Source organism: Salmo salar, chromosome 19, assembly GCF_965601325.2.
Source record: "Salmo salar chromosome 19, fSalSal1, whole genome shotgun sequence".
NCBI classification, from domain to species: domain Eukaryota; kingdom Metazoa; phylum Chordata; class Actinopteri; order Salmoniformes; family Salmonidae; genus Salmo; species Salmo salar.
The window spans coordinates 7,916,133-7,931,503 of record NC_138309.1 but is presented as its reverse complement, the minus strand read 5'-3'; the positions used below and the strand labels follow the sequence as shown (position 1 = coordinate 7,931,503).

The following is a 15,371-nucleotide window of genomic DNA, read 5'->3' as shown; positions in this document are numbered from 1 at the left end:
CACACAGCCATGCAATCTCTATACACAAACATTGGTAGTAGAACGGCCACAGGATGCCACCTTTCCAACAAGTTAGTTTGTCAAATTTCTGCCCTGCTCGAGCTGCCCCGGTCAACAGTAAGTGCTGTTATTGTGAAGTGGAAACGTCTAGGTGCAACAACAGCTCAGCCGCGAAGTGGTAGGCCACACAAGTTCACAGAACGGGACAGCAGAGTGCTGAAGCATGTATTGCGTAAAAATCATCTGTCCTCGGTTGCAACGCTCACTACCAAGCTTCAAACTGCCTCTGGAAGAAACGTCAGCAGAAGAACTGTTCATCCGGAGCTTCATGAAATGGGTTTCTATGGCTGAGCATTCGTACATAAACCTTAACCTGTTAGGGCTAGGGGGCAGTATTGACACGGCTGGATAAAAAACATACCCGATTTAATCTGGTTACCACTCCTACCCAGTAACTAGAATATGCATATACTTATTACATATGGATAGAAAACACCCTAAAGTTTCTAAAACTGTTTGAATGGTGTCTGTGAGTATAACAGAACTGAAATGGCAGGTCAAAACCTGAGAGATTCCTTTACAGGAAGTGGCCTGTCTGACCATTTCTTGAACTTCTTTTCCATCTATCTTTTACTAAGGATCTCTGCTCTAACGTGACACTTCCCACGTCTTCCATAGGCGCTCAGAGCCCGGGAAAAAACAGAATGTCGTCATTCCAGCCCCAGGCTGAAACACATTATCGCCTTTCTCAAGTGGCCGATCAAGGGACTCTGGGCTTATGCGCGTGACCCGACCGCCCCCGCCTTTGTGATTTTTTCCTCTGTTTGCCGAAAAGGAGATTCCCTGTCGGAATATTATCGCTTTTCTACGAGAAAAATGGCGTAAAAATTGATTTTAAACAGCGGTTGACATGCTTCGAAGTACGGTAATGGAATATTTAGAATTTTATTGTCACGAATTGCGCCATGCGCGCGACACTTCTTTACCATTTCGGATAGTGTCTGGAACGCACGAACAAAACGCCGCTATTCGGATTTAACGATGGATTATTTTGGACCAAACCAACATTTGTTATTGAAGTAGCAGTCCTGGGTGTGCATTGTGACGAAGACAACAAAAGGTAATCAAACTTTTATAATAGTAAATATGATTATGGTGAGTGCTAAACTTGCCGGGTGTCTAAATAGCGAGCCCGTGATGCCTGGGCTATGTACTTAGAATATTGCAAAATGTGCTTTCACCAAAAAGCTATTTTAAAATCGGACATATCGAGTGCATAGAGGAGGTCTGTATCTATAATTCTTAAAATAATTGTTATGCTTTTTGTGAACGTTTATCGTGAGTAATTTAGTAAAATGTTAGCGAATTCCCCGGAAGTTTGCGGGGGGTATGCTAGTTCTGAACGTCACATGCTAATGTAAAAAGCTGGTTTTTGATATAAATATGAACTTGATTGAACAAAACATGCATGTATTGTATAACATAATGTCCTAGGGTTGTCATCTGATGAAGATCATCAAAGGTGAGTGCTGCATTTAGCTGTCTTCTGGGTTTTGGTGACATTATATGCTGGCTTGAAAAATGGGTTTCTGATTATTTCTGGCTTGGTACTCTGCTGACATAATCTAATGTTTTGCTTTCGTTGTAAAGCCTTTTTGAAATCGGACAGTGTGGTTAGATTAACGAGAGTCTTGTCTTTAAATAGCTGTAAAATAGTCATATGTTTGAGAAATTGAAGTAATAGGATTTTTAAGGTTTTGAAAATCACGCCACAGGCTGCAAGTGGCTGTTACGTAGGTGGGACGCTTGCTAAGATCACCATGTGCAATGCCAAGCGTCGGCTGGAGTGGCGTAAAGCTCGCCGCCATTGGACTCTGGAGCAGCGGAAACATGTTCACTGGAGTGATGAATCACACGTCACCATCTGGCAGTCGGACGGACGAATCTGGGTTTGGCAGATGCCAGGAAAACACTACCCGCACAAATCAAGGTCCATACAGAAATGGTTTGTCGAGATTGGTGTGGAAGAACTTGACTGGCCTGCACAGAGACCTGACCTCCACCCCATCAAACACCTTTGGGATGAACTGGAACGCCGACTGCGAGCCAGGCCTAATCTCCCAACATCAGTGCCCGACCTCACTAATGCGGTTGTTGCTGAATGGAAGCAAGTCCCCGCAGCAATGTTCCAACATCTAGTGGAAAGCCTCCCCAGAAGAGTAGAGGCTATTATAGCAGCAAAGTGGGGGGGGATCCAACTCCATATTTATGCCCATGATTTTGGAATGAGATGTTCAACGAGCAGGTGCCCACATACTTTTGGCCATGTAGTGTATTTCTCTATTATACGTGGGAATACTTTGGATATTTGTTGCAGTATTACCAACTGACAAGTATAGTTTCTATTAATGTTACTGCTGTTCTTGTTTTGGTCCGGTTCTGACTTACAATCTTCATTGAATCACCCAATAGAATAACGTCCAGCGGAGGGTATTTTATTAGGATTCCAATTAGCTGTTGCAAAAGCAGCAGCTACTTTAAGGGTTCTATATAATACTGTATGCTTTCTTGAATTTGTTCAGGATTTGGGGACTCTGAAAAGACCCCTGGTGGCATGTCTGGTGGGATAAGTGTGTGTGTCAGAGCTGTGTGTGCAAACAATTAGGGATTTTCAACACAATGTTTCTTATAAAAAGAAGAAGTGATGTAGTCAGTCTCTACTCAACTCTTAGCCAAGAGAGACTGGCATGCATAGTATTTATATCAGCCCTCTGATTACAATTAAGAGAAAATCGTGCCACTCTGTTCTGGGGCAGCTGCAGCTTAACTAGGTCTTTCCTTGCAGCACAGGACCACACGACTGGACAATAATCAAGATTAGACAAAACTAGAGCCTGCAGATCTTGCTTTCTGGAGTGTGGTATCTTTATTACAGCTAGACCTCTCCCCATCTTTACAACCATTGAATCTATACGTTTTGACCATGACAGTTTCCAATCTAAAGGTAATGCCAAGTAATTTAGTCTCCTCAACTTGTTCAACAGCCACACCATTCATTACCATATTCAGCTGAGGTTTTAGAACTTAAGGAATGATTTGTACCAAATGCAAAGGTCTTACTTTTAGAGATGTTCAGGACCAGTTTATTACTGGCCACCCATTCCAAAACAGACTGCAACTCTTTGTTAAGGGTTTCAGTGACTTCATTAGCTGTGGTTGCTGATGTGTATATGGTTGAATCATCACCATACATGGACACACATGCTTTGTTTAATGCCAGTGGCAAGTCATTGGTAAAAATAGAAAAGAGTAAAGAGTAAAGGGCCTAGAGAGCTGCCCTGCAGTACACCACACCTTACATGTTTGACATTAGAGAAGCTTCCATTAAAGAAAATCCTTTGAGTTCAATTAGATTGCCATATCGTGGATTCAGAGCTGAGGTTGAAAAGCCATAACCTGTTGTTGAAAAAACGTATGTGCTATGGTCAACAATATCAAAGGATGCACTGAAATCTAACAGCCCAGCTCCCACAACCTTCTTATTATCAATTTCTTTAAACCAATCATCAGTCATTTGTGTCAGGGCAGTACATGTTGAGTGTCCTTCTCTATAAGCATGCTGAAAGTCTGTTGGTAATTTGTTTACAGAGAAATAGCATTGTATTTGGTCAAACAATTTTTCCAACAGTTTGCTAAAAGCTGGCAGCAAGCTTATAGGTCTTGGGTAGCGGAATTACTTTGGCTTCCCTCCAGGCCTGAGGACAAAGACTTTCCTCTAGGCTCAGATTAAAAATATGACAGGTAGGAGTGGCTAGAGTGTCAGCTACCATCCTCAGTAGCTTTCCATCTAAGTTGTCAATGCCAGGAGGTTTCTCATTTCTGATCAATAATAATTTTTCCACCTCTCCCACAGTAACTTTACAAAATTTAAACTACCACTGCTTTTCTTTCATTATAAGTTGTTTTTTATGAATGAATACACTGTTTGTCCTGGGCATTTCCTGCCTAAGTTTGCCCACTTTGCCAATGAAATAATCATTAAAATAATTGGCAACATCAAATGGTTTTGTGATGAATAAGCCATCTGATTCGATGAACGATGGAGTTGAATTTGAATTTCTGCCCATAGTTTTATGTAAAGTACACCAAAGTTTTTTCCCATCATTCATCTTGGCATCATAATAAAGTTTCTTCTTCTTTTTGTTGAGTTTAGTCACAAAATTTCTAAATTTGCAGTAAGTAAGCCAGTCAGATGTGTAGCCAGACTTATTAGCCACTCCTTCTGCCCCATCTCTTTCAACCATACAGTTTTTAAATTCCTCATCAATCCATGGAACCTTAACAGTTCTAACAGTCCGTTATTGGAAGAAGCAATTTCATAAATTCATCAAGTGCAGCGTCTGGATGCTTCTCATTAATCACATCAGACTAACAAATATTTTTAACATCATCCACAAAAGTCACAGCAAAATCTTTTGTATGACCTTTTATATACTATTTTAAGCCCAGCTGTTGGAACTTTGGCTTTCCTGGACATAGCCACTATACATACTCCATCTGTAAATAGCCCACCCAATCTACCTACCTCATCCCCATATTGTTTTTATTTACTTTGTTGCTCTTTTGCACACCAGTATCACTACTTACACACCATCATCTGCTCATCATCATCATCTGCTCATCTATCACTCCAGTGTTAATCTGCTAAATTGTAATTACTTTGCTACTATGGCCTATTTATTGCCTTACCTCCTCATGCCATTTGCACACACTGTATAGAGACTTTCTTTTTTTCTATTGTGTTATTGACTGTACGCTTGTTTATTCCATGTGTAACTCTGTGTTGTTTCTGTCGCACTGCTTTGCTTTATCTTGGCCAGGTCGTAGTTGTAAATGAGAACTTGTTCTCAACTAGCCTACCTGGTTAAATAAAGGTGAAATAAAATGTTTTATAATAATTGTGATCACTGCAACCAATGGGTACGGATGTAGCTTTAGAATAAAGTTCTACAGCATTTGTAAAAACGTGATCGATACATGTGGATGATCTTGTTCCTGTAGTGTTCGTAAACACCCTGGTAGGTTGATTAATAACCTGAACCAGATTACAGGCACTGGTTATAGTAAGACGCTTCCTCTTGAGCGGACAGCTTGATGAAAACCAGTCAATATTCAGGGCCCCAAGAAAGTAGACCTCTCCGTTTACATCACATACTCTATCAAGCATTTCACACATTATTTAGAAACTGACTGTTAGCACTTGGTGGCCTATAGCAACACACCAAAAGAAAAGGCTTTAGATGTGCCAAGTGAACCTGCAACCACAACATTTAAATAACACTTGACACAAGATCTTCTCTAAGTATTACAGGGATATGGCTCTGAATATATACAGCAACACCTCCCTCGTAAGCATCTCTGTCTCTTCTATAAATGTTATATCCTTGTATTGCTACTGATGCATCATCAAATTAATTATCTAAGTGAGTCTAAAAAATGAATAATATATGAATGTTATCTGATGTAAGCAAGTTATTGATTTCATTTACCTACATATATTAATATGGGCTATTTTCAGCCCTTCCCTGGGTAGGTTATCAGAGATAGACATAATACTGAAAAGAGCAAACAAAGCAAGAGAAAAAGATATACATTCAGCAGTCCATTAATCAATTGGTGTGTGTGTGCGCTGCGGGGTTGAGGCTACGAACCCATAGGCTTGGCTCTCTCATCCCTTCCAGGCTTCGGGGAGGAAGGGTGGACAATGAATCTGTCATAGCGGATGTACGCAATGTCCCCACGCGCTCTGGCAGCTTTCATGGCTGGGATCCGTTCTTTCCTCTTCTGGCACACAGATTCAGGATAGTCCTCATTGGGGAAGATATACGTTCCTCTCAAGTTCTTGGCTCTTTCCAGAACAGCTACCTTGTCCTTGAATCTCAGGAACTTGACCACCATCGGCCTGGGCCTGTCATCTGGGCCGGTGGTCGGTTTTCCAGTCCTGTGGGTGCGCTCCACCTCAATCGTCCTGTGGCCCATCTTCAATTTCTCAGAGATAATTTCCCTCACTTTGTCCTCAGACTCAGTCCAGGTCTCATGTGGAGATTCTGCAATTCCATCCACAACCATGTTATTCCGCCTTGACTGTCCCTGATTAATCGGTCATTGTTATCATGGATTCACACACAGAACTGATGTCCTCTCTCAATGACTTACAGATTGCGGTTATCTTGCCGTTCTCCTGTTTCAACTCATCGAGGTGACCCTGGGAGAACTGCAAACTGTTCTTCAGGACCTGGACCTCTCTGGTCAGGACATCCATTATTTTATTAGTAGAATCCACCAGTATTTGGGCAAAACACTAGCTAGCAACGTAGGTTATGGTGCTACTCCTCCCAGTTCCAGACAGGGCAAATCATGGGGAAAATTGAAAACAACAAACAGCAGGGATCTAGACAGCGACAAACATGGGACAATCCACAGTCCCAACCACAATGGCTAACTGCATCGTGGGCTGCGTTCAAGAAAACCTCACTAGCTTGATATGCAGCTAGCTAGCAGCTAGGCTAGCTGCGATGCCAAATAGCTCCCACAGACCAGCCCATTGCAAAAAATCTGGAACTTTCCAAAAATATAAAAGTATCCATGCTTTTGTCACTTCTAGATTAGACTACTGCAATGCTCTGCTTTCCGATTACCAGGATAAAACAAGAAATAAACTTCAGTTAGTACTAAACACTGCTGCTGAAATCTTGACTAGAACCCCAGAAAATGATCATATTACTCCAGTGCTAGCCTCTCTACACTGGCTTCCTGTTGAGGCTAGGGCTGATTTCAAGGTTTGACTGCTAACCTACAAAGCATTACATGGGCTTGTTCCTACCCCTCTCTCCGATTTGGTCCTGCCGTACATACCTACACATACGCTACGGTCACAAGATGCAGGCCGCCTTATTGTCCCTAGAATTTCTAAGCAAACAGCTGGAGGCAGGGCTTTCTCCTATAGAGCCCAATTTTATGGAATGGTCTGCCTATCCATGTGAGAGACGCAGACTCGGTCTCAACCTTTAAGTCTTTACTGAAGACTCATCTCTTCAGTGGGTCCTATGATTGAGTGTAGTCTGGCCCAGGAGTGTGGAGGTGAATGGAAAGGTACTGGAGCAACAAACCACCCTTGCTGTCTCTGCCTGGCCAGTTCCCCTCTCTCCACTGGGATTCTCAGCCTCAAACCCTATTACGGGGGCTGAGTGACTGGCTTACTTGTGCTCTTCCATGCCGTCCCTAGGAGGGGTATGTCACTTGAGTAGGTTGAGTCACTGATGTGGTTTTCCTGTCTGGGTTGGTGCTGTGGGGGAGATCTTAGTGGGCTATACTCGGCCTTGTCTCAGGATAGTAAGATGGTGGTTGAAGATATCCCTCTAGTGGTGTGGGGGCTGTGCTTTGGCAAAGTGGGTGGGGGTATATCCTGCCTGTTTGGCCCTGTCTGGGGGTATCCTCGGACGGGGGCCACAGTGTCTCCTGACCCCTCCTGTCTCAAACTATTGCAGCATAAATACTGGAGGCTGTGTGTCGGGGGGCTAGGGTCAGTCTGTTATATCTGGAGTATTTCTCCTGTGTGAATTTGAGTTCTCTCTCGGTCTCTCTCTCTAAGCCCTAGGACCATGCCTCAGGACTACCTGGCCTGATGACTCCTTGCTGTCCCCAGTCCACCTGGTCGTGCTGCTGCTCCAGTTTCAACTGTTCTGCCTGCAGCTATGGAACCCTGACCTGTTCACCCCTTATAGCCTGTTTCATCTCTCGGTTTCGCCCTTTCTAGGGAGTTTTCCTAGTCACCGTGCTTCTACACCTGCATTGCTTGCTGTTTGGGGTTTTAAACTGGGTTTCTGTACAGCACTTTGTGACATCAGCTGATGTAAGGGCCTTAGAAATACATTTTATTGATTGATCGGTCGGCAGGATCACTGGAAAGAGACAAGCAGTAGGGCTGGGCGATATGGCCAAAATCTCATATCCCGATATAGGTCACTTCATATCCCGATAACGATACAATTTGCATTTGGTACCTTGGGTCGAGTGTTAGCGCCAACTCACGAAACCCCCGTTTCTTGACCGTGTAAATTGGGGCCATGTCTTTGCAGATGTAAGTTGTAACAGCAGCTGTTATCTCCTTCCATCTTCGTGATTCTTTGCCATATGGTTTGCCGCAGGCAATAGCCTCTTGCAATGTTCTGAGTTGGGGGTTTGTTTTGAGCACTCTCCTGTACTTTTTTTGGGTCTCATCCGTAGACCCGCTCCGTAGTGTTTCACATGATTCTTGCGTAGGTGGTAGAAGAGGTTAGTGGTGTTTGAGCCTGTTGTCGGGACCGGCCTGCGGCATAATTTGCAGAGGACTGTTTTCTGGTTTGTGTCAGACTTCCATGCGAAGTCTCTGTGTCAGACTTCCATGCAGAGGACTCTTTTAGGTACGAACTCCGTGTCTCATTATCTCCTCCATGTTTGTGTGTGTTGCAAATTTCCTTCCACACGAACGCAAAGCGTAGTCCAATTGATGAAAAATATTGCCGTAAAGAGTGTGATATGCAACAACGAAATAAATTATAGATATATTATGCTCCATCATCACACAATATATATCGTCATATCGACCAGCCGTAACAAGCAGTCCCAACAACTGATGCCAACTGCTTCACGGGATCCAAACTAAGTAGGTAGCTAGCAAGAACTTTAGAAATCACTTTTAAAACAAACTTTCCAAACAAACAAAATCGAGCTCTTCCTCATTCAACAGTTAGTGTTGCTTAGTACAGGAGGCTTACAGGGGTGCCAACCTCCGAGGGCTCCCGAGTGGCACAGCGGTCTAAGGAACTGCATCTCAGTGCTAGAGGCATCACTACAGACCCTGGTTCAATTCCAGGCTGTATCACACCTGGCTGTGATTGGGAGTCCAATAGGGCACAATTAGCCAGATTCGTCTGGGTTAGGGTTTGGCCGGGGTAGGACGTCATTGTAAATTAAGAATGTGTAATTAAAACCTCAACGGGATCGATGTCCCCCCCACGGGACGGTTGAGCTAACGCAAGCTAATGTGATGTCATGACTTTCCTGTTCAGATCTTAAGGATCAGGTTACAGCAGGTCCGCTCTACAGCTCTCTCGCTCTCTCTCGTAGAGCAGGAAGTCAGCTGTTTTATGACAAAACAAAACTCCTTTCCCCACTCTGCCAAAATGTAAGTTGAGAATCCCTTTGTTACCACAGAGAAAGACTTCGCAGTACGATAACCTCAAAAGGTTGAATAATGTAACAATATTTCTGTATTCCAACCAGTTGGAATAATCTATGGGTATTTAAACAATAATCATGTCAAACATTTAATGTGTGGTGATATCATTAAAGACGTTATAATGGAAACATTGTAAATTTAAGGGCTTTCACAATGTATTTATCAGATTTATATCTAAATGTTGTGGATCTTACATGATTAAATGTGACTTTAGTCTTCTAAATGAGAAAACTGTTTTCTTCATGTAAAGTTTATCCAGTCACTGGCCACGCCCTCGTGAGCACATACATTATACCCAAACGTCATGGAACACCCCTTTCCACAGTTGATGTATGATCTACTATCTAATGTATGTATGATCTCCTGTGTGTGTGTTTATGTAATTGATTAGTTAGTAAATAAATAATCATGCCAATTTGTATTTCGCTGATTCATAATTTATGCTAGGGTTCGTGCAGATATCCAAGGGTTTGCGACGTTCAGGAATGAGACTGATGAGGTAATAATACATTAATATAAATCTGTAATAGATAAGATATGAAAATATCTTAAGAGTTAATTTGGGAAATAGACTCTTTAAAAACATTTTCCTGTAGTGCCCCGACTTCCCAGTTAATTAAAATGTACATGAATAGTTTAATCATGTAAGGAATAATTACACAGAGAACTGATTTGATAATATAACACCCTTCACATTTAATGACTGTCACGCTACGACAGTAATTAGCATGAGTTTGTAAGTAACAAAAAAAGTCCCAGGACATAGACATATCTGATATGGGCAGAAAGCTTCAATTCTTGTTAATCTAACTGCACTGCCCAATTTACAGTAGCTATTACACTGAAATAATACCATGCTATTGTTTGAGGAGAGTGCACAATTACGAACTTAAATGTATTAATGAACCAATTAGGCACATTTGGCCAGTCTTGATACAACATTTTGAACAGATATACAATGGTTCATTGGATCAGTCTAAAACTTTGCAAATACACTGCTGCCATCTAGAGTCCAACATTTAACCTGTTAGGGCTAGGGGGCAGTATTGACACGGCTGGATAAAAAACGTACCCGATTTAATCTGGTTACTACTCATATCAAATGCGTGACACGAGCTGGTAACATTTTGGATCACTGCTACTCCAACTTCCGCAACGCATGCAAAGCTCTACCTTTCGCATATCTGACCATAACTCCATTTTATTGCTCCCAGCCTATAGACAAACTAAAACAGGAAACACCCGTGCTCAGGTCTATCCAACGCTGGTCTGACCATTTGGATTCCACGCTTCAAGATTGCTTCAATCACACGTGGACTGGGATATGTTCCGGAAAGCCTTAGACAATAACATTGATGTATACGCTGACTTGGTGAGCGAGTTTATTAGCAAGTACATCAGAGATGTCGTACCCACTGTGACTATTAAAACCTCTCCTAACCAGAAACCGTGGATTGATGGCAGCATTCACGCAAAACTGAAGGCACGAACCACCGTTTTTAATTTTGGCAAGGCGACTGGAAACATGGCCGAATACAAACAGTGTAGCTATTCCCTCCGCAAGGCAATAAAACAAGCAAAGCGTCAGTATAGAGAAAGTAGTCGCAATTCAACAGCTCAAACACGAGACGTATGTGGCAGGGTTTACAGACAATCCCGGATTACAAAAAGAAAACAAGCCCCGTCGCGGACATTGACATCTTGCTCCCAGACAAATTAAACAACTTGCTCGCTTTGAGAACAATACAGTGCTACTGACACAGCCCGCTACCAAAGCCTGTGGGCTCTCCTTCACCGCAGCCGACGTGAGTAAAACATTTAAACGTGCTAACCCTCGCAAGGCGGCCAGACGTCATCCCTTGCCGCGTCCTCAGAACATGCGCAGACCAGCTGGCTGGTGTGTTTACAGACATAATCAATCCTTATCCCAGTCTGCTGTCCCCACATGTTTGTTTGAGCTGTTGCACTCACTTCTGTCATCATGAAGTGCTTTGAGAGACTAGTCAAGGATCATATCACCTTCACCATACCTGATACCCTAGACACACTCCAATTTTCTTACCGCCCCAATAGGTCCACTGACGATGCAATCGCCATCACACTGCACAATCCCATGTGGACAAGAGGAATACCTAGGTAAGAATGCTGTTCATTGACTACAGCTCAGCATTTAACACCACAGTACCCTCCAAACTCGTCATTAACCCCGCCGGACGGCCACCCCCAGGTGGTGAAGGTAGGAAACAACATCTCCACACCGCTGATCCTCAACACTGGGGCCCCACAAGGGTGCATTCTCAGCCGTCTCCTGTACTCCCTGTTCACTCATAACTGCGTGACCATGCATGCCTCCAACTCAATCATCAAGTTTGCAGACAACACTACAGTGGTAGGCTTGATTACCAACAACGACGAGACAGCCTACAGGGAGGAGGTGAGAGCCCTCGGAGTGTGGTGTCAGGAAAATAACCTCTCACTCAACGTAACAAAAGGAGATGACTGTGGACTTCAGGAAACAGCAGAGGGAGCACCCCCCCATCCACATCGATGGGACAGGAATGGAGAAGGTGGAACGTTAAGTTCCTCGGCGTCGTACACATCACAGACAAACTGAAATGGTCCACCCACACAGACAGCGTGGTGAAGGCTGCGCAACAGCACCTCTTCAACCTCAGGAGGCTGAATAAATTTGACTTGTCACCAAAAACACTCAAACTTTTACATGTGCACAACCGAGAGCATCCTGTCGGGCCATATCGCCGCCTGGTACGACAACTGCACCGCGCTCAACCGCAGGGCTCTCCAGACGGTGGTGCGGTCTGCACAACGGATCACCGTGGACAAACTACCTGCCCTCCAGGACACCTACAATACCTGATGTCACAGAAAGGCAAAAAATATCATCAAGGACAATAACCACCCTAGCCACTGCCTGTTCACCCCGCTTCCACCCAGAAGGCAAGGTCAGAACAGGTGCATCAAAGCTTGGACAAAGAGAAGCTGTTTTTTAATCTCAAGGCCATCAGATTGTTAAACAGCCATCACTAGCACAGAGTAAGAGGTCGACCGATTAATCGGATTGGCCGATTAAATAGGGCCGATTTCAAGTTTTCATAACAATCGGTGATCGGCATTTTTGGACACCGATCATGGCCGATTACATTGCACTCCACAAGGAGACTGCATAGCAGGCTGACTACCTGTTATGCGAGTGCAGCAAGGAGCCAAGGTAAGGTGCTAGCTAGCGTTAAACATATCTTGTAAAAAACAATCAATCTTAACATAATCACTAGTTAACTACACATGCTTGATGATATTACTAGTTTATCTAACTTGTCCTGCGTTGCATGTAATCGATGCGGTGCCTGTTCATTTATCCTTGAATCACAGCCTACTTTGCCAAAAGGGTGATTTAACAAGCACATTCGCAAAAAAAAGCACTGTCGTTGCACCAATGTGTACCTAACCATAAACATCAATGCCTTTCTTAAAATCTATACACAGAAGTATATTTTTACACCTGCATATTTAGTTAATATTGCCTGCTAACATGAATTTCTTTTAACTTGCGAAATTGTGTCACTTCTCTTGCGTTCTGTGCAACAGAGTCAGGGTATATGCAGCAGTTTGGGCTGCCTGGCTCATTGCGAACACCATTTCTTCCTAACAAAGACAGCCAACTTCGCCAAAGGGGGAATGATTTAACAAAAGCACATTTGCGAAAAAAGCACAATCGTTGCACAAATGTACCTAACCATAAACATCAATGCCTTTCTTAAAATCTATACACAGAAGTATATTTTTTAAACCTGCATATTTAGCTGAGGGTTTAACCTGTTATGGCTAGGGGGCAGTATTTTCACGGCTGGATAAAAAACGTACCCGATTTAATCTGGTTACTACTCCTGCCCAGTAACTAGAATATGCATATAATTATTGGCTTTGGATAGAAAACACTCCAAAGTTTCTAAAACTGTTTGAATGGTGTCTGTGAGTATAACAGAACTCAAATGGCAGGTCAAAACCTGAGAGATTCCTTTACAGGAAGTGGTCTGTCTGACCATTTCTTGAACTTCTTTGCCATCTCTATCTTTTACTAAGGATCTCTGCTCTAACGTGACACTTCCTACGTCTTCCATAGGCGCTCAGAGCCCGGGAAAAACCTGAATGTCGTCATCCCAGCCCCAGGCTGAAACACATTATCGCCTTTCTCAAGTGGCCGATCAAGGGACTGTGGGCTTAGGCGCGTGCCCTGGCCGCCCCCGTCTTTGTGATTTTTCCTCTGTTTGCCGAAAAGGAGATTCCCGGTCGGAATATTATCGCTTTTTTACGAGATAAATTGCATAAAAATAGATTTTAAACAGCGGTTGACATGCTTCGAAGTACGGTAATGGAATATTTAGAATTTTTTTGTCACGAATTGCGCCATGCGCGAGACCCTGATTTACCATTTCGGATAGTGTCTGGGACGCACGAACAAAACGCCGCTATTCGGATATAACGATGGATTATTTTGGACCAAACCAACATTTGTTATTGAAGTAGCAGCCCTGGGAGTGCATTCTGACGAAGACAACAAAAGGTAATCAAACTTTTATAATAGTAAATCTGATTTTGGTGAAGGCTAAACTTGCCGGGTGTCTAAATAGCTAGCCCGTGATGGCTGGGCTATGTACTTAGAATATTGCAAAATGTGCTTTCACTAAAAAGCTATTTTAAAATCGGACATATCGAGTGCATAGAGGAGTTCTGTATCTATAATTCTTAAAATAATTGTTGTGCTTTTTGTGAACGTTTATCGTGAGTAATTTAGTAAATTGTTAGCAAATTCCCCGGAAGTTTGCGGGGGGTATGCTAGTTCTGAACGTCACATGCTAATGTAAAAAGCTGTTTTTTGATATAAATATGAACTTGATTGAACAAAACATGCATGTATTGTATAACATAATGTCCTAGGTGTGTCATCTGATGAAGATCATCAAAGGTTAGTGCTGCATTTAGCTGTCTTCTGGGTTTTTGTGACATTATATGCTAGCTTGAAAAATGGGTGTCTGATTATTTCTGGCTTGGTACTCTGCTGACATAATCTAATGTTTTGCTTTCGCTGTAAAGCCTTTTTGAAATCGGACAGTGTGGTTAGATAAAGGAGAGTCTTGTCTTTAAAATGCTGTGAAATAGTCATATGTTTGAAAAATTGAAGTTTTTGTATTTTTGAGGAATTTGTAATTCGCGCCACGCCTATCATTGGATATTGGAGCAGGTGTTCCGCTAGCGGAACGTCTAGATGTAAGAGGTTAAAAGAAATTCATGTTAGCAGGCAATATTAAACTAGGGAAATTGTGTCACTTCTCTTGCATTCATTGCACGCAGAGTCAGGGTATATGCAACAGTTTGGGCCGCCTGGCTCGTTGCAAACTAATTTCCCGGAATTCGACGTAATTATGACATAACATTGAAGGTTGTGCAATGTAACAGCAATATTTAGACTTATGGATGCCACCCATTAGATAAAATACAGAACAGTTCCGTATTTCACTGAAAGAATAAAAGTTTTGTTTTCGAAATGATAGTGTCCGGATTTAACCATATTAACTTCTTGGGGCTATGTGGGACGCTAGCGTGCCACCCGTGGTGCACCCTATCAACAGCAGGTGCATTTCAAGAGCGGCAAATTTGAAACCAAATAAATGTCAAAATTCAAATTTTTCAAACATACAACTATCTTACACCCTTTGAAAGATAAACATCTCCTTAATCTAACCACGTTGTCCGATTTCAAAAAGGTTTTACGGCGAAAGCATAAAGTTAGATTATGTTAGGAGAGTACATTGACAATAGCTGTGTGTAATGTTTTGGCAATTCAAAGACAGGGTCACCAAAACCATAAAACCAGCTAAAATGATGCACTAACCTTTTACAATCTCCATCAGATGACACTCCTAGGACATTATGTTAGACAATGCATGCATTTTTAGTTCTATCAAGTTCATATTTATATCCAAAAACAGCGTTTTACTATGGCATTGATGTTGAGGAAATCGTTTCCCTCCAATAACCGGCAGTCAAGTCAGCACCACAAATTAAATAATTA

The 15,371-nt window shown here is 42.6% G+C and overlaps 1 protein-coding gene across 3 annotated transcripts in view; it reads right to left on the bottom strand.

Moving 5' to 3' along the window:
- LOC106578366 (uncharacterized) overlaps positions 1-15,371 on the bottom strand; it is an 84,270-nt gene that overhangs the window by 56,997 nt on the left and 11,902 nt on the right. The gene's annotated exons all lie outside the window — the stretch shown is intronic.